The sequence below is a fragment of the Zalophus californianus genome, chromosome 14 (genome assembly GCF_009762305.2).
Source record: "Zalophus californianus isolate mZalCal1 chromosome 14, mZalCal1.pri.v2, whole genome shotgun sequence".
Classification (NCBI taxonomy): Eukaryota; Metazoa; Chordata; class Mammalia; order Carnivora; family Otariidae; genus Zalophus; species Zalophus californianus.
Window position 1 is genome coordinate 1,861,537 of NC_045608.1, and position 27,674 is coordinate 1,889,210.

Here is a 27,674-nt window from a genome sequence, read left to right on the forward strand (position 1 = left end):
ACACACACACACACACACACACACACACCATTCCTACACATTTTTTTGCTCCAGCTCTTTGATCCTATACCTACTTATTTCATTATTGGTTGTGCTGGTGGCGATAATTTTGGAATTTACCCAAAAGCATTCAAAGAGCTCCACTTGCTATAGATTCTGCTTGGCTGCACGCTATCATACAAATTGTCACCCATCCTATTCTCTGGTTATGAAGAGCAGCTGTTTTGGGACCTGGGATCATGGACCTTCGTTGTACTGGATTGTTGGCTGAAATCAGCTGGTACCCGAGCTCTGTCTCTGGACCTCTTGTAGGCTGCATGATTTTTTGTGGGGGCCTTTGGCCTGCAATACCATATCTGGGAGTTTCCGACCCCCTTCAAGTATGCGTGTGAGGGTCGAAGGTGCATCTAGCAGGGCTGAGGGGTGTGCGTGGCAGGAAATGCCTCTGGCTGGGAAAGGAGATGTGGCAGGACAGGGGGCATGCGGTGACAGCTCTGTTCCCCTTCTTTGATTATAAGGTCACACACTCAGTTGGAACCTGTCCTGCCCACTGAGCTCAAGGATCCATTATTGAAAGATGTGCTATTATTTGGCCCAAAGGTCTTGAAAAAACAAATGGATTCTGCAGCTGCCCAAGTAGAACTGATTTGGATCCTGTTGCTTTAAGGGGCTGGACTTGGCCTCCAAATGCTATAATGCAGAACCTCATGCTGCCCTCCCCCTGCTGTCCCCTCCTTGGGTTTTAGGGCACTGAGGGTCGTTGCTTTTAAAGAACAGCACCTATGTGATAAACAGCCACCCAGCTTGTGGCTGACCTAATTTCCCTGGGTGACTCTGCCAGGATTAGTGCATGTGTGGGCACATGTGTGCATGTGCATGCCTGTGCATATCTGTGTGCCATGCATGTGTGCCCACGCACGTGTGAACATACGTGCGCCCATGCATGTGTGCCTGTGCATGTGCGCACATGTGTGCCCATGTGTGCGCCCGTGAGCGTGTGCACACACGTGTGCCCATGTATGTGTGTGCCTGTGTGTGCCAATGTGTGTGTGTGTGTGAGTGCACGTGTATGTGCTCATGTGTATGTATGTGCGCACACATGCTCACTCAGACTTTTCCCAGTTGTCTAAATTATCTTTAAAAAGAAAGTTCCAGGAAATGCATTAAAAAAAGCTGTGATTCCCATGTGACTTCATCTGTAAGCTGCCCTCTTGGGGGGGCGGATAAAAAGGCATTATTATGTGAGTCCCCTCAGGACCTGAGCTTCTGTGATTGCTGATTGTTTCAGGATTGAAGCTGCAAGAAAAAGCGGAAATGGAATTTTGAGATAACTTTGCACTTTTCTTCACATTTTATTCATTCGTTCCTTCTGTCAGTCATTCAGTCAAATGGCTACGTGACCACTGTTGCCAGAGTATGATGTCCTGTCACATGGAGTGTCTGGGCCGGAAGGGGAGGCAGAGAAGTGTGTTCTGAGAAGTGCTGTGATAAAAATATGGGGGTGGGTGAGTTTGGGCGTCTGGGTGGCTCAGTCAGTTTAGCGGCCGACTCTCGGTTGGGGCTCAGGTCGTGATCTCAGGGTCATGGGATTGAGCCCCGCATCGGGCTCCACACTCAGTGGGGAGTCTGCGAGAGATGTCTTCTCTCTTTACCCCAATCCCCACTTGCACACTCTCCCCCTCTCTCTCAAATAAAAAAATACATCTCTAAAAAATATCGGGGCCAGCTTGAGGGTCATGGGAAGACGGCTCTGGGTTCAATCATGTCTTAGGCACCTGCCCATGGAGTGACCTTTGCTCTCTGTGTCCTTGTCTATCAAATGGAGACGAGAATAGCCCCTCGTTTATTCTACGTCGTTCCATGACGCCCGGTCCGTTCCATCCTAACCCGCTCTGTTTTATTTAGACACGGGCATGGAGACCTAACTGAATCGCACCGACCCGGCTGTGGAGTTTGGACAAGTCTTGGCTGGAACCCCCCACGTAGCGGCACTGGGGGCGAGGTGGGGAGAGCCTGGGTGGGCGTCACCGAGGGGAGGGGAGGCCGCCCGGCTGAGGAGTGGGGAAGCGGGAGAACCCTCACCTGGAAGGAGACCCCTAGGGTCTTGGTGAGATTTATTTCTGGGCATCAGGGCCAGGTGCATTTAACGGTTTTTAATTACAGTTTAATAAATAAAAGGGAGGACAAACTACTCATCAAATCACCCTTCATTCGTTGTTGTTCAACACCAGGCGGTTGAGAGGCTGGGTTACCAACATGCAGCGGGAGGGGAGGGAAGCAGGGGCGGGGGGCTCGGAGACGGCACCATGAGGAGGGGGCTGGGCGGCACCTGCGAGCCGGGCTTGGGGGGACACCTGCACCTGACTGTCCGCCTTCCCACCTGCCGCACGAGGCCATCAACTTAGGGCTTCCTGCCGTGGACGCTCCTGGTCTCCTCTCCCCACGCGCGTAGGGTCTTCTCACTGCTGGCTGTCTGCGGGGCGACGTGGCAGGCTTCCTCCTTTCGGCACCGTCAGCAGCAGTGCATTCCTATCCTCACTTGGCGGTGTCCCACCCGCCCAGGCCTCTCCAAGCCCCCGACCACATCTTCCGGATAGTTCAGAGCTTCCACGTGTGCGGGGGGCTTCACGGGCCCCTGCAGGGCTCCTGACATGGCTGTCCCCACCTGCAGGGGGGCGGGGCACGGAGGATAACGCACCGTTCGCGCCGTTAGGGAGCCTTTATTTTCCAGCTCATGTTTACCTAAAAATAATTTCCGGCCACGTCTGAACAGGGTGTGCGGCACACTGTATGCTTGCTGAGTTGCTTTTCTCCCCTGAGAGCTGGGTGGGCCTGACTGAGGAGCAGCTTCTCGGGCAAAGCAGGCCTGCTGGCCATTCCCCTCTCCTGGCCTCTTAGGAAGGGTGCCGATGCCCCACTTGTTGGCACGCAGCCGGCACCGTGAAGGCTCCAGCCCAGTTCCCTTGACACCGTCGCCATCTCCCTGGAAAGCCTGCTCCGGTCCGCACACCGGCGGGTGGGAGAGGTCACAGGCTCCTGCTGGTCCTGTGGAATTACTGCAGGAAAACAAGTCTACGGAGGACACGTTAACCCCAATGCTGGAGGCCTGGAGGTCTCTCTCCTACACCAAATCTGACCTGTGGAGAGGGGCCGGCAGCCCGAGGGAAGAGCTGACCTCTGAGGAGGGGGACAGGCCCAATGGATGACAACAGACACACGCCCATAGGCCTCTTCCCTTTCACTGGGGACACTGGGGGCCACGTGTGACTCATAGAGCATCCCATCTGGGGTCAGAGACCTCCCTGGGGCCGCTTCCTGTGGGCCGTGGGGTTCTCCCCGCATTGCAGACCTGCTCTGGGAGTCCTGGTGGGGACGTCCGGCCTGTGTGCCCGACGTGTAAGCCACAACCTGCCCGAAGCAAGCGCTCAGCCCTGGAGGCTTCCTCGGCACTGGAGCACCCACCGATGGTGGGGCCCCCAGCCCCAGCCTGGGACACGGTACTGGTCCAGTTATCTCATTCTGGGGGCAGGTGGCCTGGCGGCAAAGGATGAGAGCCCTTCCCAGACTGGAGTGAGCAGTAAGGGGGATGGGGGGCTGCAGCGAGTTTGGGGCGGAGAGGACATCAGGCTTGGCTCCACTCACCCAAGGCATCACCAAAAGGAAGAGTCTGCCTGTCCACCCTCTTCTTCCCGCATTCTGAAATGGGCCCCCCGCCCCTGCGGGCAGAACGGCCACAAACCCTGGAGCCATGGCCTCTCAGGGTCCTGGTCGGCAGAGTTCTAAACGTGTCCTGACGAGACCCCCCCCTGCTCCGCAGAACGTGGACATGGATGACATGGCGTCCGAGGTGGTGTCCCCGAGGACCTGGGGGCAGAGCGTCCGGCAGGAAAGTCTGGTCTGGTCTGATAGGGTCGGACCAGCGGGCGGAGGAGGCCGGGTGGGCGAGAGTCAGGTGCCAGAGGGTTGCACATGCGGCCGCGGATGGTGGAGGCGAGGAACGGCGTGTGAGGACAGGAAGGCCCCTCGGGCTGCTCAGGGAGCCCCGCCGGCAGCCAGCCAGGAAACGGGGTCCCGGCCTGGCCGTCCTCAGGAGCCGAATTCTGCCAACAGCCTGGATGGGACTGGACGCAGATTGTCCCGCATGGCCTCCCGGGAAGAGCCTGCCGGGCCAGTGAGCCCGGCTGAGCTGAGCAGAGAGCCCGGCTGAGCTGCCCACACGTCTGGCCTCCAGAAATGCACACGGGCTGCGCGTGTGTCTGTGGTCCCTCGTCCCGAAGCATGGAAAACTCACACGACCCACCTGTGGGCACGGGATGCAGGGATGTGGGCGGAGGGGTTTGGCCGCCAAATCAGGAGCAGCGGTTGTGAAGGCTCTTCACACCGCAGGTCACAGCCCATTACGGAGCCATGAACTCAGTTTCACGGTCATAACCCGCAGGCTTCATACGGTGGGAGAGGGGAGCGTGTCCGTGTCGGCGTGCCCTGTGCACGCTCTGGTCCACGAAACCTTTGCTGGGTTCCGCGGCTGCGTACGGAGTGGGCTGAGCTTCCACTAGGTCCAAGAAGTTGAGATGGTTCCACTGAGCACTGGAATTGGGGTTTGGGGGGAGGACTGATGTCTGCAGGCCGCGGTGTGGTTCTGTGCTCGTCCTAGCGCCCCGAGGGAGGCCTTCACCCTGTTACGGGATCTTTCTTCAGAATGTGGGGCGCTCAGTGACCCGCCTTTGTGGGACACCTGCCTGTGGCTGCGTTTCCTGGGCGTTCACAGCCTCCTGTTACAGTGTCCAGCTCAGGGTCCCCGAGGGGTGGTCGACGGGAGGGGAGCACAACTGTCCTTTGGATGCGCGCTCCCCAAGTCACATGGCTGCTCTCGGGGACACGTGCATTCGTGCGTTCACTGGGTCTGTTCCGAGGGTCCGTGCGGGGGGCCGCGGTGAACGGGACAGACGAGCTTCCAGCGCAAGGAGCGTGCGGACGGGGAACCAGGCTGGCTCACTCCAGATAGTGACAGGTGCTGTGAACACAGGCATGTTGGGGGGGGGGACCGCAGCGGCTTGGCGGGGCCCCGTACACAGGAGGTCTGGGGAATGGCATCTGGACAGTGGGAGGGAGCGGCTGGGAGAGCTCCTGGGTGTTCTGGAATGTTCCGTCTGCTCCCTGCTCTCAGGAGCGAGTGGTGTGCTAGAAAGAGGGCTGGGAGGTGCGGTGGAGAGAGGCGTGTGGGAGGAGGCAGGTGGAGGCCGGCCTTGTGGATCGCCACAGCTCAGAACGAAGGCTGCGGTGTGATCTGGAAGGACCATGTGCCATTGCGGGAGGACTCGCCAGGCGGGGGCAGGGGCCTGCCGTTGGAGACCTGGCGGGAGTAACATCGCGGCCCGGGGTTGGGAGCTGGGAACGGTGTCTGGAACAGAAGGAAAGCCTCATGGAAACGAGCTTGGCTTCTTCTAATGTCTAATTCCTTCTGCAGCGCGTGCATCCTTCCCTCAGCATGAATTATGTCAGACAGCTGACCGAGCCCGGGGGCTGTGGTTGTTTGGGTCTTTGGACTCAGTCTGCTGCATCTCACGATGATGTTCTAGCATCACAATTTCTTTGGGGTGCTGTTTTAATTCATCCACGGATGCGTGCCTGGGGCCTGAGCCCCACAGACCTGATGCTTACTGGATGTTCGTGGAAGGCTCGGATCGGTGAATCGCAGTCCGGTGGTTCACACACCCCAGAGGGAAGGTGCACAGGGTGTGCATGAGTGAATGTGGGCAGAGAACGGCCAGAACCCTATGCTCTGGATGATGGGACTTCCTTAGCTTTCAGATGTTTCCCTCTGCATGCCTGAACTGTCCCATGTTTCCGGAGCTTTCCCTTCCTTCCTGGTGACTCCTCAGCCCAATGTCCAGTCACCTGGGAGTGTTAGTAAGCAAAGCAGACATCAAGTAAATGAACAGAATAGAACAGTGTGGAACAAGGACATGATAATCACCTTTCACACACATTCTCTGTTCCCTTAATTTTCCCTTAGTTTATGAGAAGCATTGCGAACTGAAATGTGCAGAGACGATGCACGTGTTATTTTATAACCTGAGAAAGACCCTAAGGACATTTTCGCTTCAAGAGCATTCAGGGATCCACCGAGGGGTGAGTGTGTCCTCTCTTTCTCCACGAGGAGGATCTCATCTGGAAGCTGGTCTCCAGTCGTGACAACGTCCAGGTTACAAAGCCCACATTATTCACCTGCCAGTGGGCTGGTGGGGGCTCCTTGCGCCCCTCTCCCTGTCAGGGTCCCGCCCGCCCCCCGCCCTCTGTGCCTGGAGCCCGTGCCGCCATCTGGTCCCCGGCCCCCGGGTGGCGTCGGGCCAGCGGCAGGTGGTGCTCCGGCGGGCGGGTGGTGTCGGAAGCCGTGGCCCGGCTCCCACGGCGCCAGGCCGCCCCCACTGCTGAGCCAGCCCGCTGGTTAAATGCCTGGCCGCGGGCGCCCGTGGGCCCGTGCCCAGCGCGGCCGTGCCAGCGATCTGCTTCATCATCAAATCCTCATCTTGGCAGACAGAGCCCCTCTCTTGGCACGGTCATCACATTTAATCTCAGCCGTGATTTAAATGTCTCATCGTCGGCAGCCCTGCCTGCCACCGCGGGTCTGGCAGAGCGGTGTAGCTCCCATGACCCGAGCCTCGGTTTGCATTTTCTTCCCGCGTGGGGGGAAGGTGATGGTGGTCGCTCGGGTTCTGTGGGCGCTGAGTGACCATGAGAGAGGGGTAGGGTGTGTGCCGTCCACTCAGACGAGGACCATGAGAGGCAGAGACGTTTCCTAAGAACTCTCTTGATGCGGGTGACACGACGAATTTGCGATGAGTGTCAAATAGGAAACAAAGCTGGTCCTGAAAGGAGGGCGTTCACTGGACCGGACTCTGGCCGGCGCAGCAGCGGGGCCTCGGCAGCAGGGAGGGCGCTGAGCCGGTGGGCAGGTGTCCCAGAGGTGGGCAGAGTGGGTTTCTCTTTTCTAGGGAGGGAAAGGAGCCAGGTATGGGGACGTGGGCTGGAGGGTCAGATAGGAAACCAGGTTTGTTGGCAGCCGGCTCTTCCCAGGCGGGGCTGTCTGCCGGCCAGTAAGGGTGGAGCGAGCAGGCCCCCTGCGCGGCCGAGCGGCGGTCTGCTCTGACCCATCAGCGGGCCTAGCAGCTCCGTTAGCATCGGGGAGGCCCGGCTGTCTGTGGTCTGCAGCCGACATCCGTCCAACGGGTCCCACCCTCAAAGGGGGCTTCGGGGGCAGGATTGTGAGGGTCTGATGTAGGCGTCCCGAGCTCAGTGAGGGACAGAGGAGCAGGGGCAGGAGGGCACTGAGTCGGCCCACGCCCGGTGAGCACAGGGGCGTCCTGGTCAGGGCCGGGCACCAGGGGCTTGGTGGGCAGCATGGCGCTGGGGAAGGAGCCGCTGATGTGGTCTGAGCTGGGGACAGGCAGGCTGGGAGAGGTCAGCTCGGCCTCTGTCCCCAGAGGCTGGCCTGACCAAGGCTACCGCAGGTGATCAGGCAGCCGTCCAGCTGAGGACAGGGCGGGACCGCTGTCCCAGCGATGCCTGGGTGGAGTTTGGGAGGCCTGCGCTCCAACCCTGGCTCTGCCCCCCACAGTCTGTGTCTTCAGACCAACGTCCTATCTTCTTGGAACTTCGCTCCGTATCTGTAACGTCTGGAAAATGACTGTAAGAATCTCAACCCACTGAACTGATTGAACGGGAACAAAAAATCTGCTGCGTGAACTGTCCAGAGATGCAGATCCTTGGAGGCAGGAGGTGGGTTAGTGGCTGGGGGGCTGGGCGGGGACGGGGGTGATGGCTGCGGGGTCTGTCGGGCTGATGGAAACGGGACCGGAGCACGCTGATCTCTGCCCAGCAGTGACGAGCGCACCTAACCTCGCCACATCGCGCACGTTAAAATGGTCACTTTGATGCTGGGCATATTTTATCCTCATATAAAAGTAGCCCCTGGACTGATACCACCAGACGTGCCACCCTCATCTGCCTACTGGCCTCGCAGGTCAGACCGCGGTGCTCAGGCCTGCAGGGGGTCGCCCTGCCCTCCCGCTCTGTCCCGTGTGGCCGCCACGCTTTGCACGGCAGTATCCTTGTCCTGCACAGAGGCCTCTGCGGTTCTCGGCCCCCGCCCCCCAGTTGCGCTGAGTGGCTGGTCAGCAGGTGGGCGAACCGTCCGGGAATGTAGCACCACTCATGCCGTGGCGCACGTCCTCACGGCCCCAGCATATCCTCGACTCCAGCCTGACGTTTGGTTCTGAGGCGCTGACCACCTGTTTAGGGTTTTCCCCAAGTGGGCTTTTGGCCAGTTTGTGCCTACAACAGGAGGAGGGGTGCCTGCTCCAGGTCAATGGGGCGGTGCCTTCCAGAGGGTTGGACGGCCAGCCCCGACACAGGGCTGGGGAGGCAGATGGCGCCCAGATGGGTCTGCTGGGTCGATACCCACCTCCTCCGCTAGGAACAGTCCCTGCACGTACTGGGAATCTGAACAGGGCGTAGTTTTGTGGATGATCTAACAATTTAGCCCAAACTGTGTTCCCCTATCAAGATCAGGAGCAGCCGCTCTGATTCTTAGAGTGTCCCAACTGGGGCCTGTTCCTTGGAGGACTCTCGTGTTCCTTTTCTGATACAGTCTGTCCTTTCCTTGGGGACTTCCTTCTTTTTCCCGAGGGCAGAACAAATCCCTAAATGAGAAGCAGGCAGTCACTCGAAGCTGCTCTTGAGGAATAAGGAGCGCGAGGAGAAACAGGGTGAAGGTCATCAGTGTTGGTCTCAATGCCCTGATAAGGTCTGCAAACATGTTGCATTTTCAGTTCCAAGTTCATTGCCAATGTTTAAAACCAAATGTACACAAATTTCCCATAATATTCCAGATGTCTGACAGTTTTCTTGAAAGAAACCAGAGGCTCTGGCACCACTGTCTCTGCGTCTGTGTGGCTACAATCACCTTGCAGGGACGGGTAGCCGTTCAGTTTTACCCAGCCTCCCCTGCCTGCTTTGTTCTTCCTTGTTCCTGGCCCACCATGCGGGCCTCTGTGTGTTTGACCCAGCATAGGATTTGCTGTTAAACTCTCAAGTTTTTGTTTTTGCTCAGTTGGCAACATAGCCACGGCATGGAGCCCCTTTATGCTTCCCTTCCGGACCTGAAAAGGAGGTACGGCAAGACCATGAGTGAGACACCGGATGGATCTGAGAGCGCCGGCCAAAGTGAGAGACGCTTCGCGGAATTCAAGACCTGGTCCACCCAGACTGTGGGACTGTGAGCTCAGCTCACCCGCCGGTTTGAAGACGCTGTTTAGCTGATGGAACATGACATCCCATTTCCATAAATAATCCTGCCAAGCAAGTGACTTAATTGATTTAATGAGTCGTGCTGCGGGAATCAGGCCTGGCCAAGGGTGCGTGTTTCTTCCCCGTTCCATCTGTGGAAATTTCCTGGGGATTGGAGCAGTGCCGTGTTAGTGCAGGGTTTCGGGCTTTAACCGGAGTTGTCTCTGCCCTGGGAGGAGAGACGGAGAGTCAGAGACATGTTCTGAGCCGAGCAGCCGTGGCGACCCCATCAGAGATGGGGGCCCTGAGAATGAGGCCCTTTTCCAGCCTGAGGCCACATCACGTCACATCTCAAATTATGCCCAAGAGCAAGTGAGCAAAGATGCTGGCGTGATGTCCATTTTCCACTGGATCTGATGATAAATGGCTGTGTCTCCAAAGTGGCACTTCCCCCAGAGATCGTGGGTCCGCATCTCTCAGCATGGTGCCATGTCAGTGTGCACTTAGGGAGGGCCATTCCTTCATCCATTCTCTCACTCACTCATTCAGTGAGCCGGCGGGTCTTGAGCAGGTGGTTCATACAGGGGACATCGGTTGTCGCAGGGAAGGGCGTGCTCCTGGGATCTGGTTGACAGAGGCCAGGGAGGCTGACAAGCGTCCTGCCACGCTCAGGTGAAGGCTGAGCAACAGGTGACGATCCAGCCTCAAATTTCGGTAGTGCTAAGGTGGAAGACTAACCATATCCTCCCGGAGTGTGTTCTTTGTCGCGGGCATCATTTGGGCATCGGGGACAAGGTGGTGCATAGGATGGAGGATGTCCTTGTCCTCATGGAACCTACATTCTAGGGGATTGGGAGAGGACGACAGGTGGTCGCTAAGTTAACAAGGTAGCTTGAGTTCGTGCGCCAGTGGGAATGAGTCAGGGTAATGCGGTAGAGATGTCCGGGGAGCACCGTGTCCGTTGGAGTAGCTTTGGAAGTCTTCTTTGGTGAGGAAATGTATCCGTTGGGGATTACATCATCGACCTACAAATGGGGGGTTTCCTTTTCACCACGAAGCCTGAAAGTAGGGAACTACTGATGGAGACTCAGGGCCAGGGTCTCCTGTAATTCTCTTAGGTTTTTTCCCTCGAGGTCACAAAATGGCTGTGGTAGCTCCAGCCACCACATCTGTGCTCATGGTGGGGAAAAATGGCACCAGCCCCATCTAGCTCTCCTATCAGGACAGTAGGGGCCGTCATAAAAGCTCCCTCATGAGCCAGTGGGCACATCCATGTTGCCTGGCAGGCACAGCTGCAAGGGAGGTTGGATAGGCTCGTATTTATCCTTCCTAGCCTCTCTGGGGGGGGGGGGGCAGGTGTGGAAGAAAGGCCCCCAGGGGGTCAGGCCAGCTGGCTTTCGGGGGCTGGCCACCTGTGACATTGAGCTGAGCCGGTAATGACGAGAAAGCACTGGCCATCTGAAACCCCGGGGACGGTATATGGGGTGGAGGGGACCGTGCTTGCAGAGGCCTGGCGACTCGTCCGGAAGAGGGGCGAGCGCTGGGTCCTGGCAGACGGCGCTCACGCGGCCGGGAGGGTCTGCTTCTGCGAGCATGGCAGGGGGCGTCCTAGCTTCCCCGTGGCTTCTTTTACCAGTGTCCACAGCCCGGGTGGTCAGCCGTCCGCGGCCCGAGACCGAGGTCCGATCCCAAGGCTCTTGGGAGGCTGTTCCTGCCGCTTCCGCTCCTGGACTTGCGTCCATGTCCCTGCAACCACCTCCTCCCCTCCCCTGTCTGTGTGTCTGTCCCCCCCTCCCCGTGTGTCTCTTATAGGGACCCACGTCATTAGACATAGGGCACACCTGCGTGCTTGGAGGTGATCTCATCTCAAGGACCTTCGCTGAGTGTCCTCCAAGACCCTTTTCCCAAATAACATGATGTTCACAGTTATTCCACGGATTAGGGTGTGGATACGTCTTTTTGAGGGCCAGCTCTGACCGCCGACGGACCCCGAGAGCAGGTATTTGAAGGGATGCTTGCTATTTCTCGGACGGCTGGACGGCTGATATGGTCCACGTGTGCTCTGCTCACAGCGAGGCATCTTGTGACCCTTTGGGAGGTTACTCTGACCACACGGTGGTGGGGACACTCTGCTAGTATTCGCGGTATGTCTTCCCTTGGATCTCATCCTTTTATGTCCAGCCATGTGCTCTGGTTTTGAAACTAACTTATAACCTGTCTCCGGAGCACTTGCTGTGTGTGAGTTCTGTAGTGAACACGCCGCACCAGCCCAAACCCTGTGCTTCCCACTTGCTGTGCAGCTTCTCAGCTCTGTGCCTTGGTCTGGGCTGTTCCCCACGTGGAATGCTGTTCCGTGTTCTTGTGGTCGACTCACGTGGTGCCATGCTCTCAGACTGGCCACCATGCAGAAGGGCCACAGAGCCGGTCTCGGGTGTGTGCGCTCTTGGGCGGCGCTGTGTGGGTTCACGTGCCCTGTGTCCCTCTGAGACACAGTTCCTTACCTGGGAGGTCAGGTGCCGGGGCCCACGTAGCCGCAGGCTGTTTGTGGGAGGGTGACTATGGAGGCAGGCCTCCCATGGCACCCGCTGTGCCGGAAGCTTCGCATGGTCGCTGCGGTGGTCACCGCCCCCTCGCACTCAGGGCATGGCTGGATAGCTGCAGGGCCCCTCCTGTGGAGGACTGGGCGTTAGGTCACAGGTCACACAGCCCCCAGGGCCCTCGCCTCCTCGGGGTTCGGCGGGTGTCTCGTGGATGAGACCTCAGCCCGCTGAGCACGCGGTTCTTCCAGCAGGACCAGGGCCCTAGTGAGCTGCTCGCTAGCCACCGTGGGCGGCCAGGACGCTCCTATTGCTCGGGAGATCCCGAGCATCCAGGGGCTCCCTTCCAGAACGGGGGGCCACCGCCAGCCTGTTGCTTTGTGGTAAGCCACCCGTGGCTTCCCACCTGCTACCCCCACAGAGTGGTCCTGCCCCATGCTGGCCCCAGGGGGCTGGCCGCCTGGACTCACACAGCCGGGTGCCGGGGCTGGGAGGGCCGCCCCTCCCCCCTCCCCCCTCCCCCCTCCCCTCTGTCCCTCCCCCTCCCCCCACATTGGTCTCCCTCTCCCGCTGCTGCCCTGCCTTCTTTGGGTCATGGTGATTCCTCTATGTCTTCCCTCTTCCGCGTCGGGGTGGGCTTCCCGATGCTGCTGGCCCAGGGAGACCCCCCCCACCTTTGGATTCCTGTGTCCTGCCCACAACTCTGTAAACAATTTCTCCACCCAGCTCTTTTCAAATTACCCAGTTTAAGTGAGCCATCTGCTTCCGGCCAGGATTGGATACAGTCTGTCACGTCCCTTTTGTCCCTAAAAGACGGGGCCTCGCCTCCCTCCCCCTCTCTTCCTACCTCCTGCCCTCGCCTCCCTCCCGCCCTTCGTTTGATAAACATTATGTGTGCCAGGCTCTGTACCAGGTTGCTTCTTTCTTGCAGAGCTCAGGCTGAACCCGAGTGGGCAGCCGTGAAATAGGGGTGTGGGTTGATGGGATGTGATCAATATTCTGGGAGCTTAGACCAAAACTGTTCTTACAAAAATGGTCCTGCCTTTCTATCTATTCATAAGTAGGCTCCATGCTGGGCGTGGAGGCCAACGTGGTGCTGGAACTCACGACCCTAAGATCGAATGGTGCTGTCTTTGAAAGTAACTTTGGAAACATTAGGGTAAAGAAAGAGCACCCTGCTTGGTGCCCAGGCGCGCTGTGTGGTGGGTGGGGGAGGGCCCGAGTGAGAGCTGCTGGGGACGTGGGCACGGGCGAGCCCCATTTCACAGCCTCTTGTCCAGATGGCTCTGCCCTCACGTTCCCGCTTCTGTGTTTGTTTAAAAACCTTTAGTGTGGACTTTAGAAGGAAGGGGGCATTTAGGTGAAACCTGCAGAAAAGCAGCAAGAACAGATTCCATGGATCCTGGTGGGGGCGGCCGCCGCTTGCACGCCATCCCGATGCTGTACCCGTGTCCCCGTCTCTGGGACGCTGGGGAGGTTGCTGCGGATAGCCCTCTTTCAAAACCACGGGGACCGCAAGGCCGAAAATCTAGCACTGATACAATACTATGATTTAATCAATCTAGGCCAACATTCACCTTGTTTCCCTTGTCCTGTAAGATCCTTTAGAGCTGCTGCTTTTTCTTTGCTCTCCCACCAGGACCCAACCCAGGGTCATGGAGTGGCACTGACTTGGGATGCTCCCAAATCTCCCCGAATCTCCCGGGAGCAGTGTCTCAGCCTTTCTGTCTCTTTGCTCACTAGACCATCTTTGAGGGACACGGGCCAGCGATGTCACAGAGCGCTTCCCCACGTGGAGTTTGGGGCCCCCTGTCATTGCACTCAGGTTTTGTGTTTTGGCAGGAGCACCGTTCAGGAGATGCTCCCTCCTTCTGGCGTGCGTGGGTGCTAACCCCTGCCATGGCTTTGGGCCATTTTGGAGGATGAGCTCTTGGGTTGCTGGGCTGAGGGGCCAGCCACCAAGATCCTTTGCTGTAAAATTACCACGGTCCCCTTTGTGGTCGGCAGGTAGTTTGTGCGGAGGTACAGTGACACCAGGTAACGCGAAATCCGTTTTTCACCAAACGTGCCCCACATTAGCATCCATGGCTGTTACCCAGATCGATGACTCTTACTTAGGACACTTCCAATATGGCGGTTTTGTGTGATTCCTTCCATAGTTATTTGTTGGCCTTCCTCTGTAAGGAAAAGCTTTCCTTGGGTTGCCTGGGTGGCTCAGTCGGTGAAGTGTCCGCCTTCGGCTCAGGTCATGATCCCGGGCCCGTGTTGGGCTCCCTGCTGAGTGGGGAGTTTGCTTCTCCCTCTCCCTCTGTTGCTTCCCCTGCTTCTGCTCTCTCTCTTTCTCTGACAAATAAATAAATAAAATCTTAAAAAAAAAATAAATAAGGAAAAGCTTTCCTCTTTCTCCCCATTTATATATTTTTATTTATTTATGTTTTTTGTTTATATATTTATTTATTTACGGACTAATGGATCATTGTTTTGTTCACTGGTTAGACTTATTATCATCATGTATGTTAATGTGCAGAGGAAGGGGCCAGGGGAGCTCCCTCCAGGCCCCTGCGCTCTGTGTGGCCCTCATTTCTGAGTTCTGGTGTAATACATGCTCCCGGCTCATCAGCTCATCGGGCACTTGCCCCGCTCCAGTCCCAGAACTAGCCCACTTTTCCAAGGACCCTGGTCTCTTTTGGCGGAGAATGGTATTTAGCAACCAAGATCTGGGTGCTGGGTGTGAGCATGGCAGCTGGGGCCACCCTGCTTCCGGCATCCCAGCAGACAGAGCTGGGCCGAGAGTGTGCATCCGGGGCCGCGGTGCTCCCGTCTGGTGCCCGGCTGCTTCCAAGCCCAGTGGCCGCTAGCCCGTGGCAGGGATGGAATGCCCCAAGGAGGAAAGCCGGCCTCTCCCTGCGCCAAGCCTCCCTGGGAACGGAACTGGCTTATTTCTCTCTTGCACAGCTGTCCCAGCCTGTCTCTCGCCGTACTCCGGCCGACCCTACGCTGCAGTTACACCTCTCTCCTATAAATATTTAAATGGCGGTTCAGCTTTCAGACAAAGCACATCCGTGGTAAAGATCAAGCTTTTTGACCTTTTGTCAATTTACTCAGTGAAGTATAATCCTCCTGGTCTGTTTTTTCCAAAATGTTGTCGACTCTCTTTTTCATAGTTGAAATGGCCGCATTTTCTCCAAATGCAGAATAGAGAAGATGCAAGAGTTTTTGTGTGTCTCATAAATATATAAATGCAAACAAGAAAATTCCCTTTCCTGCGGCAGAAGCCAGGCTTGGGGACGGTGGGTGTGGCATTTCAGAATCAGAGGAATCTGGCTAGCACCTGGTGCGGCCACAGAAGGTGGTTGTGGAATTGGTGGAAGTGGGGTTGGGCGCGGCAGGGGGGTACACAAGCCTGTGCCGAGCTGGGTCTCCCTGGGCCCAGGCTGGCCTCGCCCTGTTGCAAGCCCATCCCTTGAGCTAGCTGTTAGTTAGTGTGGTCTTTTCAAGTGCTCCGTGGGGTGGGAGGCGAGGACAGGGAAATAAATCAAGCACCTTGCATTTCAGCCTCACATGGCAAAGCTCTCTGCTCCTAAATATGTCCACATTGAAATGTGGTCTGGCTCCTGTCCAGCTATTCATTCTCTGATTTTGAATATTCTCAGCATGGGCATATTTTAAAGCAAGTTAAAATATACACTTAAAGGGAAATATAAAAAGAAACACATTGGTAGCTCCTTCAAAGGAGCATCAGAGATTGGAGATCACAGACTTTGTCGAAGACAGTGAGAGAGGCCCGCACCGGCCCGGTGCACCCATGCCCTCTCCTGTGGGCTCCTTCTTCTCTGTCCCTGGGAGTGGTCACAGGTCGATGTGGGGGATTTTTCTGAGGCCTGGGGCCTGGTTTGGGTGGGGCGCCTGCAGGGCTTGTCACACACCCCGGCCCCAGATGGTCTTTAACAGGGAGAGACTCAGCTCAGGGCCATTCCCAGAGGACGGCCGTGTGGCCCGCGCCCTGTGGCCACCATCACACCGGTGGCCTGTCCTGTGCTTTGTTCGAGCAATGCCTTCATTTAGTCCTGCCTTTCTGAGCGCCCGGGATCCCCTCGGGCCGCCGGCCTGGTGCACCCCTTCCCACCCACGCAGAGTGACATGGAAAAGCACCCATCTTTGTGGACGCACAATGATCCCCTCCAAAAAGCCCACTGAACCACCTTCCTCCGGAGGCCGAGACCCTCTTGGGGAAACCCGGAGCTGGAGCCGCAGGCCCGGCCTGGGGGGAGGCTCGTCTCTGCTCTCAGACACAGCCCGGGTCCCCCTGAGCCTTCCCGACCTGCGCTTAGCATCCTTCCTGTGACATTTACGAAGCGGGCGGTTTCTTTTTTTGTTTTGTTTTGTTTTGTTTTTCAAACAAGACTGTATAAATTTTTGTTCAAGAAAACACTGCTTGCAATCCCTTTGATATTTTCCCACAAGGTCAGGAGGCTCATTGATTCATGGCATTTTCCTTTCAGGGCACAGGCCTAAATGATAAATTACAGGAGGAGTTGTTTCTTTGGGAGGGGACTCTCCTTGCCACCCCTCTGCCCCCAGAAAGCCATGATGGGTTAGGAGAGCCATTGCTTCCTCAGCCCCTGGGCTGGAGAAAAGGGGTCCTCACGCAATGGGGCGAACTCTGTGCTCTCCTGGGCAAAGGTGGCCACCAGCACTTGTGTTTGAGAGAGTGATGCTCCCCTTTGGACTTCACACGCCAGGAATGGGCGGCAGGCTGTGGGCACACGGGCCTGTGTGTGCAGGTTCGAGGCCCCCACCCGGGTGGGTCTCTGTGGGAGGCGAGCCCACAGATAAAGGAGATGAGGCGCTCGGATGCTCACACTTATTGGAAGCCTGCGTCCGGGAGGCGAGGCCCAGACGCGGCGTTCCAGGCAGCTCTGGGTTGCACACTGCTGCAGGAGGCTCCCGTGTTCCCCGGGGCTGGGGGCGGGGGGACTAAGAAGGGAATCGCACCTGTCGGGGCAGCGGGTGCCAGACAGCCCCCAGAGCACAGTGCCCGCCGAGCACACCCCAGGACAGCTTGCCAGGAAATGCCCCTCGCTTTGGTGCCGAAGGAGCAGATGCAGTTTTCTGCCTCCCCTCCCCGCCCCCCGCCAGCCCCCAGCGGGTCTCCCCAAGCCGCGATCACACCGTCTAGGGTTTGCCCACATGTGCCGGCGTGTCTTCACGTTTCTTCAGCTATGATTCCACACTCTGTGCAGCCCGTCTCCCCACACAGCTTTGGAATGTCTCACTCGACTGTGGGTTTTCCCGAGCCCGTGGGCAGAAGCAGTGGGTGGTGGGCTTGTGCACCTGCTCCCACGACCCTGTTCCCCTTCTGGGGAGGCAGCTGGGCCTCAGACCCTCCCTGTCAAGGTGGTTGTCTCGGTCATGCGGCTCCGGACGGGAGGACCATCCACTCTCCTGAGGGTCCCCGGATGGGAGGGACTCCCTGCGCTAAACTGGGCGAGCCCAGGACAAGGCAGGAGGGTGTCCACGACTGGGGGCCCCCTTGGCACCCACACTATCTCCCTGGGGATGGAAGAGCCCGCTGTTCACCCGAGGTGTTTTCTCTGGCAGCATGAAGTACGGTGGGAAGCTGCTTCTGAGCTAGGAGCACATTTCCCGGCAGCCCAGATCCGGGCTGGCTGCAGGAGGAGGAGGGGATGGGTGCACCTCGGTGCCCAGGAGATGGGGATGCTGGGGCCTGTGGGGTCCTGGGGGATGGGGAGCCGCAGACGGCAGGGGCCTGGGCGTCTGGGTTGGGGGGAATCGGCCACCAACGGGGACCACCTGCATCCATGGATTTTGTAAGAAATGAACGTACATTGTATCAAACCGCACACTCAGTGCCTGACATGACACAGAAGCGGGTGGGTTGCTGACTAACACACTTAGCACTATTCTGTCTTCTTGTACTTCCTTGTCCATCCGCTCCCACCCCCCAACTCCTCCACCTTACCGCTGTTGTGTAGGCGGGAAACCAGGAGGCCCGGGAGTGGGGCCTCCAAGCGCACGTGCATTGAGAGCCACGGGACCCACACGGCTGTGCATCAGCATTAAAGCTGGTGCGTAGGGTCCTTGCCATTCCACCGTTTTTGCAGCAAAAATTACCTGCATGTTCTGTGTCTTTTTATAATTACAGTAATTTCAGGTTGTTTTTACTTGATTAGTAGAGTAACATAAATTCATTGTAGAAATTTTCTTCAAATTGTAGAAAATAATTCGGAAGAAATTTGAATCACCTGTAGAGACATCCCACCGAAATCATGGCGGGTACCATTCGATGTTTACAGCTTGAATCTGATTTTGCTAAGATATTTGGGAAATACCATCTGAGGGTCAAGTGTGTTTTGAAGGGATACCATGGCGCGTCTGTTTTCTTGTAAACGATGACTGTTATTTTGCCATTCTAAAAGATAATGCCGATGCCATCGGATCCCTTATTATCCTTCAGGATCGACTTCTAGAAGTGGATTTCTGCGTCGAACATCATTGTTGAGGCGCTGGTGACAAATGGGGCCAGGTCGCCCCGCACAGAGCCACACCATTCTCTCTCCCGTTAGCAGAGGGCATAGATGGTGCTTTCTCCCTTCTCTCAAGAGCCCCGAGGACGCTTGTTTCATTTTTTATTTATTATAAAAAAGTCAGCAGAGAAAGATGCGTTGGGATTAAGGAGACACTAACCAGTGTTGTGTGCACCCCGTGATCAGCCGTGTTGGGACGTGGGTGTGCCCTTCTGTCCAGAGTACAGGGCACGAAGTGTGTCTGTGAGCTCTGACTCACGCTGGAAGGAGCCTCAAGGACGGGGTGGGAACAAAGTCATTAAGAGCAGCCCGAATACAAATTAATCGCCTCTGCCATGTGGACGGGCTTCGGCGTTCACAGATCCCGATGCCTGGAAGGAGCACGAAGCGTCGTTCACTGGGGGTTTGTTTTTCTTTAAAAACTTGGGAGAACAAGCAAAGCTCTTAAGTGATTGAGTCATTAGAAAGGGCTTTAATGAATCCGTTCAGTTAGGCGAGGGAGGACCAAAATGGAAAGGCTTGGTTTTAGATTTCTGTTGGTTGGGAATCTTTCCTTTAAGAGAAAAACGCATTGCAACGTGGGTTAAACATTAAGAGGGAGTGGATGGGCTCAGATAACTTGCTGGCCCAGCTCAGGAAAGCGTCGGGCATGGTTTGACCCAGAGACTCAATGTCACAAACCAGGACTTGGTTTCTTTTCAGCCTCACCTGTGCTGTTTTGGAGTTGAAGCTGGCTTCCCTTGTCGTGATCAAGTGGCTTCTGACAGCACCAGGCCATGCACCTGTTCCCTTCATTCCTGTAGGAAAGACCGTGACTTTCTGCAGTCTTACAGACCGCTCTGGACTAGTGTAGGTTTCAGGCTCACCCCTGTCGTTGCTCTGGTCCAGGGGATGGAGTGCGTTGACTGGTTTCTAAGCCCATCCAGACTGTTGTAATGGAATCGCACGGACCGAGACTTACGGGACAACAGACATTCGTGTAGCGCGGGCCGGGGTCTGGAAGCCACGGGGGGTTGCGGGTATGGGCAGGTTCTGCTGAGACCCTTTCCTGTGTTGCAGCCGGCTGATCTCCCTCTGGGTCTTCACGTGGTGGGAGGACCAGGGAGCTGTCTGGGACATCTTTTTTGGGGGGGCGTCTTTTATAAAAGCACAATCCCATTCATGGAGGCCCCACCCTCATGTCCGTCACCTCCCAAAGGCCTCGGCTCCTGACACCACCACGTTGGGGGTTAAGACTTCAACACATGGATTTTGGAGGGATGCGACATTGGATCCACAACACCTCACCAAGCGGTGCTGGAGGGGAGGGAACAGTGAGCTCGGCGGCATGGAGCCAGTGACTGGGATGTGCGTGCTGTAGGATCTCTAATGCTTGCGTATTTTCTTGTCCACGTAACAGAAGTGGGGTTGCGAGGGTGGGGTGCTTGCTGGTGAACTAGCTAGCATGCAGTCTTTGCCTAATTCCATGGGGTAAATACTCCCATCAGGGCAGATTTCAGGCCCCCTCGGGTCCAGCGACGGGCTCTCTGCATTCCTGCGTGTTTCACAACCGAGGTTGTGCAGGCTGGCTCCAGCACACTCCGAGGAGCATCTTCATGGCACGGACTGGTGGTAGCTCACTAACCTGCAATCCCACTGAGTCCCAGCTCCCAGCCGTCAGTCCAGACGTGAAGGGAGCGTCCCCCAGCTGCGGTGGGAGCTTTCCTTGCGAGAGGGTTATTCCAGGATGAGCGGAAGCAGGGCAGGGATCGAGGTCGCACACACTCCACTGTCTGGGGCTGTCCATGTGCCGGCCACGCGGGCCCTGGAGTCCCTTCCGTGAGTCCTGTGCACCACATGCCGTGGCTGCGTGTGGATGAAGGTGTGGCGCCTTGCACAGATTGACCTGTGCTTGGTGTTTGGGCTCCTGGGAATAACGATACTCTTCACCTTCCCACCCCAGGTACCTAAGATTCTTTTTATGGGCTCATCTTCCTGGACGGGTTAATAAATAAGGCCCTGGTGGAGTCTGGGTCTCCATGCCGTTGTGTTTTAAATGCAGCCTGCGTCTCAGGGCTGGGTTTTGCTGCTCTCTTAGTCAAGCTTTCACGTCTGCCCAGATGGATTAAAGGCTGACAACTGGGAAAGCTGATTTATCTCTGCTGCACTGGGGGGACAAGGCATCTTCTTACCACTTTCTTGGGCTCTCCAAGGATTTGCTTGAGCAAATCAGAGACCTCTCTACCTCTCTACTTCCTTCCCTTTGTGTCAAAGGAGGAGGCAGCAGTCTAGCTTCTCTGGCAGTGAGAGGCAGACTCTTTAGTGAGAGATCCTGCCTCAGGACCTTTGCATGTGCTGTGCCCTCTGCTGAGACTCTCTGTTGCTCTGTTGCTCTCTCTTTCTTCCTGTCTCAGCACGCCAACCGTTCCCCCTGTTTGTGTGTTTTCTCTCTCTGTCAAATAAATAAATGAAATCTTTAAAACAAAGAAACAAACAAAAGAACACTGAACATGGGCTCTACTGTCTTAAGAAAATTTCAAGCTCACGGTACAGGCTTGCTCACCAGGGGCACGGTGTGGTACAGCAGACCCCTGACTCAATCATCCTGCACGGCTGACATGGAATAGAGTCCAGAATAAAGCCACGCACATACGGCCGGCTGGTCTTCGACCAGGAGGCCAGGGCCACGCGATGGGGGAAGGGCAGCCCTGCCACAGATGTGGGGAAAACCGCATCCCACATGCACAAGAATGCGGCTGGATCCTAGACTTACAGCAGGCACCAAGACCAACTTACAATGGACGGAAGACTTCAATGTAAGGCCGTGAGCTGGAGAAGACAGGGAAGTGATGGCCATCAGCCTCTACTGCCCTGTCTCGGTGCCCCAAGCCCTTGTACCAAAGCCACGATGGTCTGGGCCCCGAGGCCGGGGCTGTGGGGTGGGGTGGTTAGACATGGCGTTGACTGTGGGCTCTGCTCTGTTCAAGAGCCTTGTTGTGAGGGCAGGAACAAAGGAGGGAGTGGGGGCCGGCCAAGGCATGGCCTGAGGGCAGTGTCCCCACGTAATGCTGGCTGCCGGCACACGGTCGGCCGCGGCCGGAGGGCCCGAGGCAGGGGCAGCCGCACTGAGCAACCTTCGCCGTGTGGACCCTGGAGCCATCACGGGGAGTGCGTGTTCTCACGCGTGACTCGTCTTCCAGTGCCCCCCCAGTGGGGTCACCCGCTTTGTTCCCCATGACTCCAGGACCAACAGAGCCCCAGTGTGCTTTTCTGCTTTCTGCTCCAGTTAATTCCCAGGCCCTAATGAGCCCCTCCCAGCCCACGAAGCTGATTAAGGGAAAGGGCCGGCTGCGACAATTATGATGCGGGAGGAAGGGGCGCAGCTGGAGCCGGAGTCCAAACACAAGGTGGCGGGAGGTCAGGCTTCACGTCGAGCCAGTCATCCGTCGGGAGGGAGCCTTCTCCAGCACTGGGAGGCCTGTCTCCAAGGCGCCGGTCGGGTGGCGTGATCTGGCTGATTATTTAGCTTTCTCTCTTGGAGACGGCAAACAACAGAATGGGGATGAGGACTGTTGGACGCTCCCGTGGTCTTGTAACGATGACGTGGCATCTTTAGTGGCTCGGAACAAACCATTAGGGACACGCTGCAGTTGGATAAAACCGTGGGTCTTTCCCCGTTCGCAGAAATGGGTCTGAGACCCGGGGAAGGCTGCCATGGTGACTTCATTTGGCCTCACGTAGGCGTCTCCCCGTCTCTGCTTCATGTCGTTCCTGGTCGTTGGCTAGTATTGAAGTTTTCAAGGTAATGTTTCCAAAGGCCCATGTTAGATATTTCTTGTATATCAGAAAAGAAAATTTTTTTTCCTTTGGAAACACCGGCAGTGGGGAGTAATACCCTTTTCCTCGGTCTCTGCTGACCCGCCGGCGTCTGGGGCCGCTCATTACTGGGTGGTGGTGAGGCCCGAGCCCAGACCCCTCGCCTCCCAGGTGAATGACTCCTCCACGCTCTGTGTCCTCCTGTGCCCTGTGCGCAGGCACCTGCCGCACGAGTTCCTGCGGAATCAAGCAGACGCTCTGTGTAACATGCTGGGAACAGGTCTCGGTCCAAAACGGGTGCCCGAATGTGAGCGGCTGGTTTTAACACTAATAATGAACAGCTAACATTAAAAGAGAAAATCGATTTCCTGAAATTATTTTATTTTAGAAAGTAACACCATACTTTAACTTGAGTTTGGAAATGAAGACGACATTAGGCTGAGGGAAGGCTTCATCGTGATGGAGGCTTCCACGTGTGGCTGTCCAAGGGCCTCCAGTGAGAGCAAAATCAATTTTCATGGGAGATGATTATGCCGATGAAATTGCTTGTGAGCAGTAAACGTGTTTAATTAAATGCAAGGCGTTGCTCCTGGGCCCCGAGCACAGGTACACAGTGTCCCTGGGGGTGGCCCTGCCCTCTTGCTCTCAGCATCTTTTCCTCTGGGTGACGGTGAGGTTTTCCCAACAGCTGGTTCCTTCCCCCTCATCCCACATGGCCGAGTTGATTAGGATCAGTGAGAAACCAGGAGAAAACCCGCAGGACTGTGGACAGCCCGCGGGTGCCTCGTGCCATCCGGACAAATGGCACGCGGCTCAAGGTTCATCATTCAGACCAACAAGGACAGAGGCCATAGCAGGGGGGCACGCACACCCTGGGCGGAGACGCCGGACGCGGAGGCCCCCTTGTACCCGGCTGATTTATGGAGCCATCCAAGTGTCTTTGGCTCTCTACAATGATTTTATTGACTTGCGTCTCTGGAGAATGTAGCAGCCTGACTACTTTTCCTGGGGGAGTTTTTTTATCTAGGCTTTCAATTTTCACTTGATAATGTTCTGACTGTCATTCAGGGCCAAGCGGAAACACAAGAAAATGAAATCTTTTATTGCACCACTAGTTACGAAGCCCTGTCTGAGAGCCAGGCGCCACTCCAAGGGCCGCAGGTGTAGCGGTGGGCACAGCCGTCCCGAACTCTTGCCCCCAGACAGCAGGCGTCCCACTCGGCATGTCCGGATGAGCCCAACGCGGTAAAGAGGAAGAAATCCACGGACCCTGGCTGGTGTAGACGCTTGTTGTCTACAGAAGAACAGCAGTTAAGGCGGTGGGGTGCTTTTTGGGTCAGTTTTGAAAAAAAATTAATAAATGTTTTCAAAAAGATGAGTTTTCAGTTTATGGAAAGGTTGATCAGAAAGTGAGGTCCCCATGGACCCCCGACCCTCCAGCCCAGAATCTTCCCATGGCTCACAGCGGGTGTGGGTGGGGTGCATTTGCTACAATTGATGAGCCAATATTGATACACTGTTACTAACCAGAGGCCATGGTTTACCTTAGGGCTCACTCCACGTTGTCCATTCTGCAGGTTCAGACAAATGTATGATGACACAGATCCTCCATTATAGGATCAACAGCATAGCTTCACTGCCCCCAAATCCTTGGTGTTCAACCCTCGCTCCTCTCCCCCCAGCAAATAATTATCCTTCACTGTCTTTACTCTGTCCATAGTTGTGCCTTTTCCAGAACGTCCTAGAGTTGGAATCATATTTAGTATTTAGCCTCTTCAGATTGGCTTCTTTCGCTTAGTGACGTGTATTTAGGGTTTCAGGGCTCGACGGGTCCTCTCACCTTGGTGCTGAGTAACATTCCACTGTCTGCCAGACCGCAGGTTGTTCATCTGTCCACCTGCTGGAAGACACCTTGGTTGCTTGTGAAGATTCTTTCCAGGAGATCCCAACCGGTGGGATATTCCAAAATGGGCAGCTTTAACATGTATTGATCCAGGGAGACCCTGGAGAAATCAGGAGGGTGAGACATTGAGATGTCTGTGCTTTTGGACATGAAGTGAATAGCTCACAAGTTATTCCAAGTTATTCACCAGATGCCATCTTGTAGTGAATAGATACTGGTTATGTCATTATACTAAGGAAAGCGGGGGACGGGGGGTAAATTCCAGGGGTCGTTATAATCTGTGGTCATTTTGCTTACTGCAAAACCCGACTTCCTCAACCCATCTATCCAGTGCTAACACATTCACCAAGTTCACCAAATAATCAGAACACCTTAAGAAAATATGAATGGGCAATGTCAGAAGAGCTCATGTGATACAGGGCACTGGTAACGTGCACTTTCTTTCTCCCCATTCTCATGAACTGTGTGTGGACAGATCCTCGTCTAGAAGTGAGGAGTTTGCTGGATAAACAGTGACTAGGAGAACAGACACAGATCACTGCAGAAGATTTACTCCAAGCTGCCAAAGCCCCAGCTCATTCTGTTATTTCTTAGGAATGGTTCTGATCAAGTGTTAGAAATAATTTCTCCCAGCAAATAGTGCCAAGAATACTTTGACGAATCTTCCACCTTCATTAATTTCAGGATTCCATATATGTGCCCTGAAACTTCTGTTGTTATGTTACTCGTATTACATGATCCCAGAGTCGGGTTTATATTACACTACCTTCACTTTAGTGGGACTGCTTCTTGAATTCACTAATTTTACAATTAATCACACCAAAATATTGTGGTTTCTCCAGCGTAATATGCTATTTTATCCATTCATTCTTTGATTCAACAAATGTTTATGGAGCATTTTACTCTGTGTCTGGGGGTGTGCTGGGCCGCAAAATGAGATCATGGGAGCCCTGCTCTCAGAGAACTCACTTTCTAATGGGGCACTGACGGTAAGCATTGCAGAGTGGGGAGGGTGGGGGCGGACGCCGTGTGCATCACCTGGACGGTTGGGCACAGCCTCCTCCTTGGGGTGGTGTCTGTGTCAGACCTGATGACAGGAAGGGGGAGCAGCGTGGGCAAAATGCAAAGATTCATTCAGCAGAACGTGTCCGTGCAGAGCTCCAGGGGCCGTGTAGTGTGGATGTCTTATTTCACCACTACAAACATTGTCCTATTTTCTATTTCTGGCTCCACCAGTCTGGGTCCCAGAGGGAGGACAGTGTGATCAGAGCACCAGCTGGTGCCCCACGGACACCGAGTATGTGTGGGAAATAAACCTCCATCGTTTCAGGCTGTGGGTATTTGAGGGTTGTTTGTTACTACAGAGTAGCCTCGCCCATCCTGACTGGTGCATATTCCAAGGCCCATTGGCAGCAAAGGCTTCATTCATTTGTATTTCTGCAAACGTCTGAGTAGCTGCTTTGGCTTGACACCACGCAGGGGGCTTAGAACGCAACACAGAATGTAAGGGGCGTGGTCCCTGCCCTCTCAGAGCTGGCGGTCTGCTGGGGGGGACCGTGGTAAGTCGAGGCACTGGCCTGCCTGAACTGTGGTTCCGGAGCAGCCGTGCGGGGGGTGGAGGGGAAGTGGACTGTTGGCCAACTGAGGGGTGGGGTTTCTCTGGGCTGCTAAGGCCTGAGAATAAGGACGGAGTCCAAGCCGCGTGGGTGAGGGAGTGGAGAGAGGAAGGGGCTTGTCGCAGGGGCCTGGGGATGGGGAGGAGAAGGTGTGGATGCTTAGTAGAGAGACTTCCTGTGGCTGAAACAAGGACGGCAGATGAAACGCAGTTCTTACAATCTTGAGAAACTGTTGCAGGAGGCAGGAGCTCGCGCGCAGCAAGGAGACCTGGGGGAGGCGCTCTGGGAGCCTGGGCGGCTGGGCCCCCTCCCGACTTGGCTCTTCTTAGCTGTGCGTGTGGGGCTGTTCTTTGGACTCCCTGAGTTCTTAATGCCAGGGTTTCTAGAGACCTCGCTGTTATTGTGATCATGCATATAAAGCCCCAAACCACAGTCAACCCTGGGGACAGCTGGACGCTTTCCTCTGCCTTCACTGTCCCTTCATTTTTCTTGCTGATTCCCGAGCGTTTCTACCTTCTGTCTCTCCAAATGTACATACTTCTGTCAAGGGAGTGGGGAGCCTATTCTGCAATCTCCGCTTTTTCTCCCAAGCATACGACCCCACTGGTAACTCCCTCTCTGTCATGCATCTCACGGGGACTGTTTGGTGGGGGGAGACTCAGACATCGAGGCAAAGAAGGCTGTGTCCTATAACACTACCCATTGTCAAAACACAACTTTTACCAGTGGCTCTGAAAGCCGTATTCTTTTCATCTGCGTGACTCATTATGACAGATATGCCCTGTGCCGAACAGTTCCCATTTGGAGATTGAATTGCCATCCTATTCAGCTGACACAAAGCAGTTCCTGGCCGGCTCGGGCAGCCCATGAATAAGTAAATAGTCTTCCAGCTTGATGCCGAGCGCAAGGCTGGGAGGCGGCAGAGAGCCTGGCATGCAGGGGAGAGGAAGCTGGTGCCGTCCAGGTGGCCCCAGCTCCTGCATCTGCCCCGCTAGGGCGTCGACCCCCGGCATCGTGTAAGTACCACCGCTGGGTGTGAGGAAGAGTCTCATGGGTTCACGAGGTACGGCTTAGACCCTGAAGCAGAAAGCCAGCCTCCTGGAGGCACCGGGCTGGGGACGAAGTGCCCTCATGGATTGAGAGATGGAGGGGGGCAGGGTATTTGGCAACCTCGAAGTTGGTCGTAAGTCCTGATCCTAAAGCTGCTGGGTCTTAACTGTGACTTAGATGACTGTGGCATTTCATTCGGAACCTGTCCCCAGGCCAGTTTCAGGTTAGGAAGGATCCTCTGGCCCAGGGGTCAGTTCACTGGGTGAACTGAGTAGGATGCTCCCAACACGATGCCTCTCAGCACGGAAGGCAGAGGAGTCTCACCCGCTGCGGGGCTGGGCGCCTCACGGCGCGTCCACGCAACCTCACTCCCGTGGGAAATGTGTTCCCCTTGAAACTGAGTCTGCTTCCGCTGGGTTAGCCATCCCATAACTCGCATCAAAAACAGTACATTTTCAAAGTTATGATGTCTCCAGTGGAAATTTTCACTCTTGATTTGTATTTGGTTTTTGGGAAGCATTTTCCAGTTCCCTCAGCCCGGCTAATGAGACCAGGTTTAGCATCGTGAAGCCTTTAGATAATGAATGTAATTAGATAATAAACATAATTGTGGCATTTTCAGTCTATAGACGTCAAATATTCATTGAAATAATAAATGTGAAAATGTCACAAGCTCATGCTGGTTGTAAGACCAGTGGATTTCTTTTCATCTTTTCTATGTTAGGGAGAGCCTTGTAGTGAATAGTTGGTTGAAGTGAACTGAGTTTATTCCTAACATTAAATAGCAAGAACTGGGTCTTGCCTCGTGGTGGAAGGATTTATTCTGGATCCATGATGAAGATGCTCCTTGGGTAGAGGCTGGTGGGCAGTGTTTTATGTTGTTTGGCATTTGAGGAGCCAGCAGTAAAATGCGCATGCATAAACCCTTACTTCTCCG

The 27,674-nt window shown here is 55.5% G+C and overlaps 1 protein-coding gene across 3 annotated transcripts in view; it reads left to right on the plus strand.

The window, feature by feature from the left end:
* Nucleotides 1–27,674, plus strand: part of STX2 (syntaxin 2) — a 196,058-nt gene that overhangs the window by 85,916 nt on the left and 82,468 nt on the right. The window contains exon 10 of one of the 3 annotated variants that reach the window (XR_003516871.1): nt 6,017–6,132. The exons of the other annotated variants lie outside the window; for them this stretch is intronic. The gene's annotated coding sequence lies outside the window, so the exon portion shown is untranslated. The remainder of the gene's footprint in view (nt 1–6,016; nt 6,133–27,674) is intronic. 3 annotated transcript variants of the gene reach the window in all.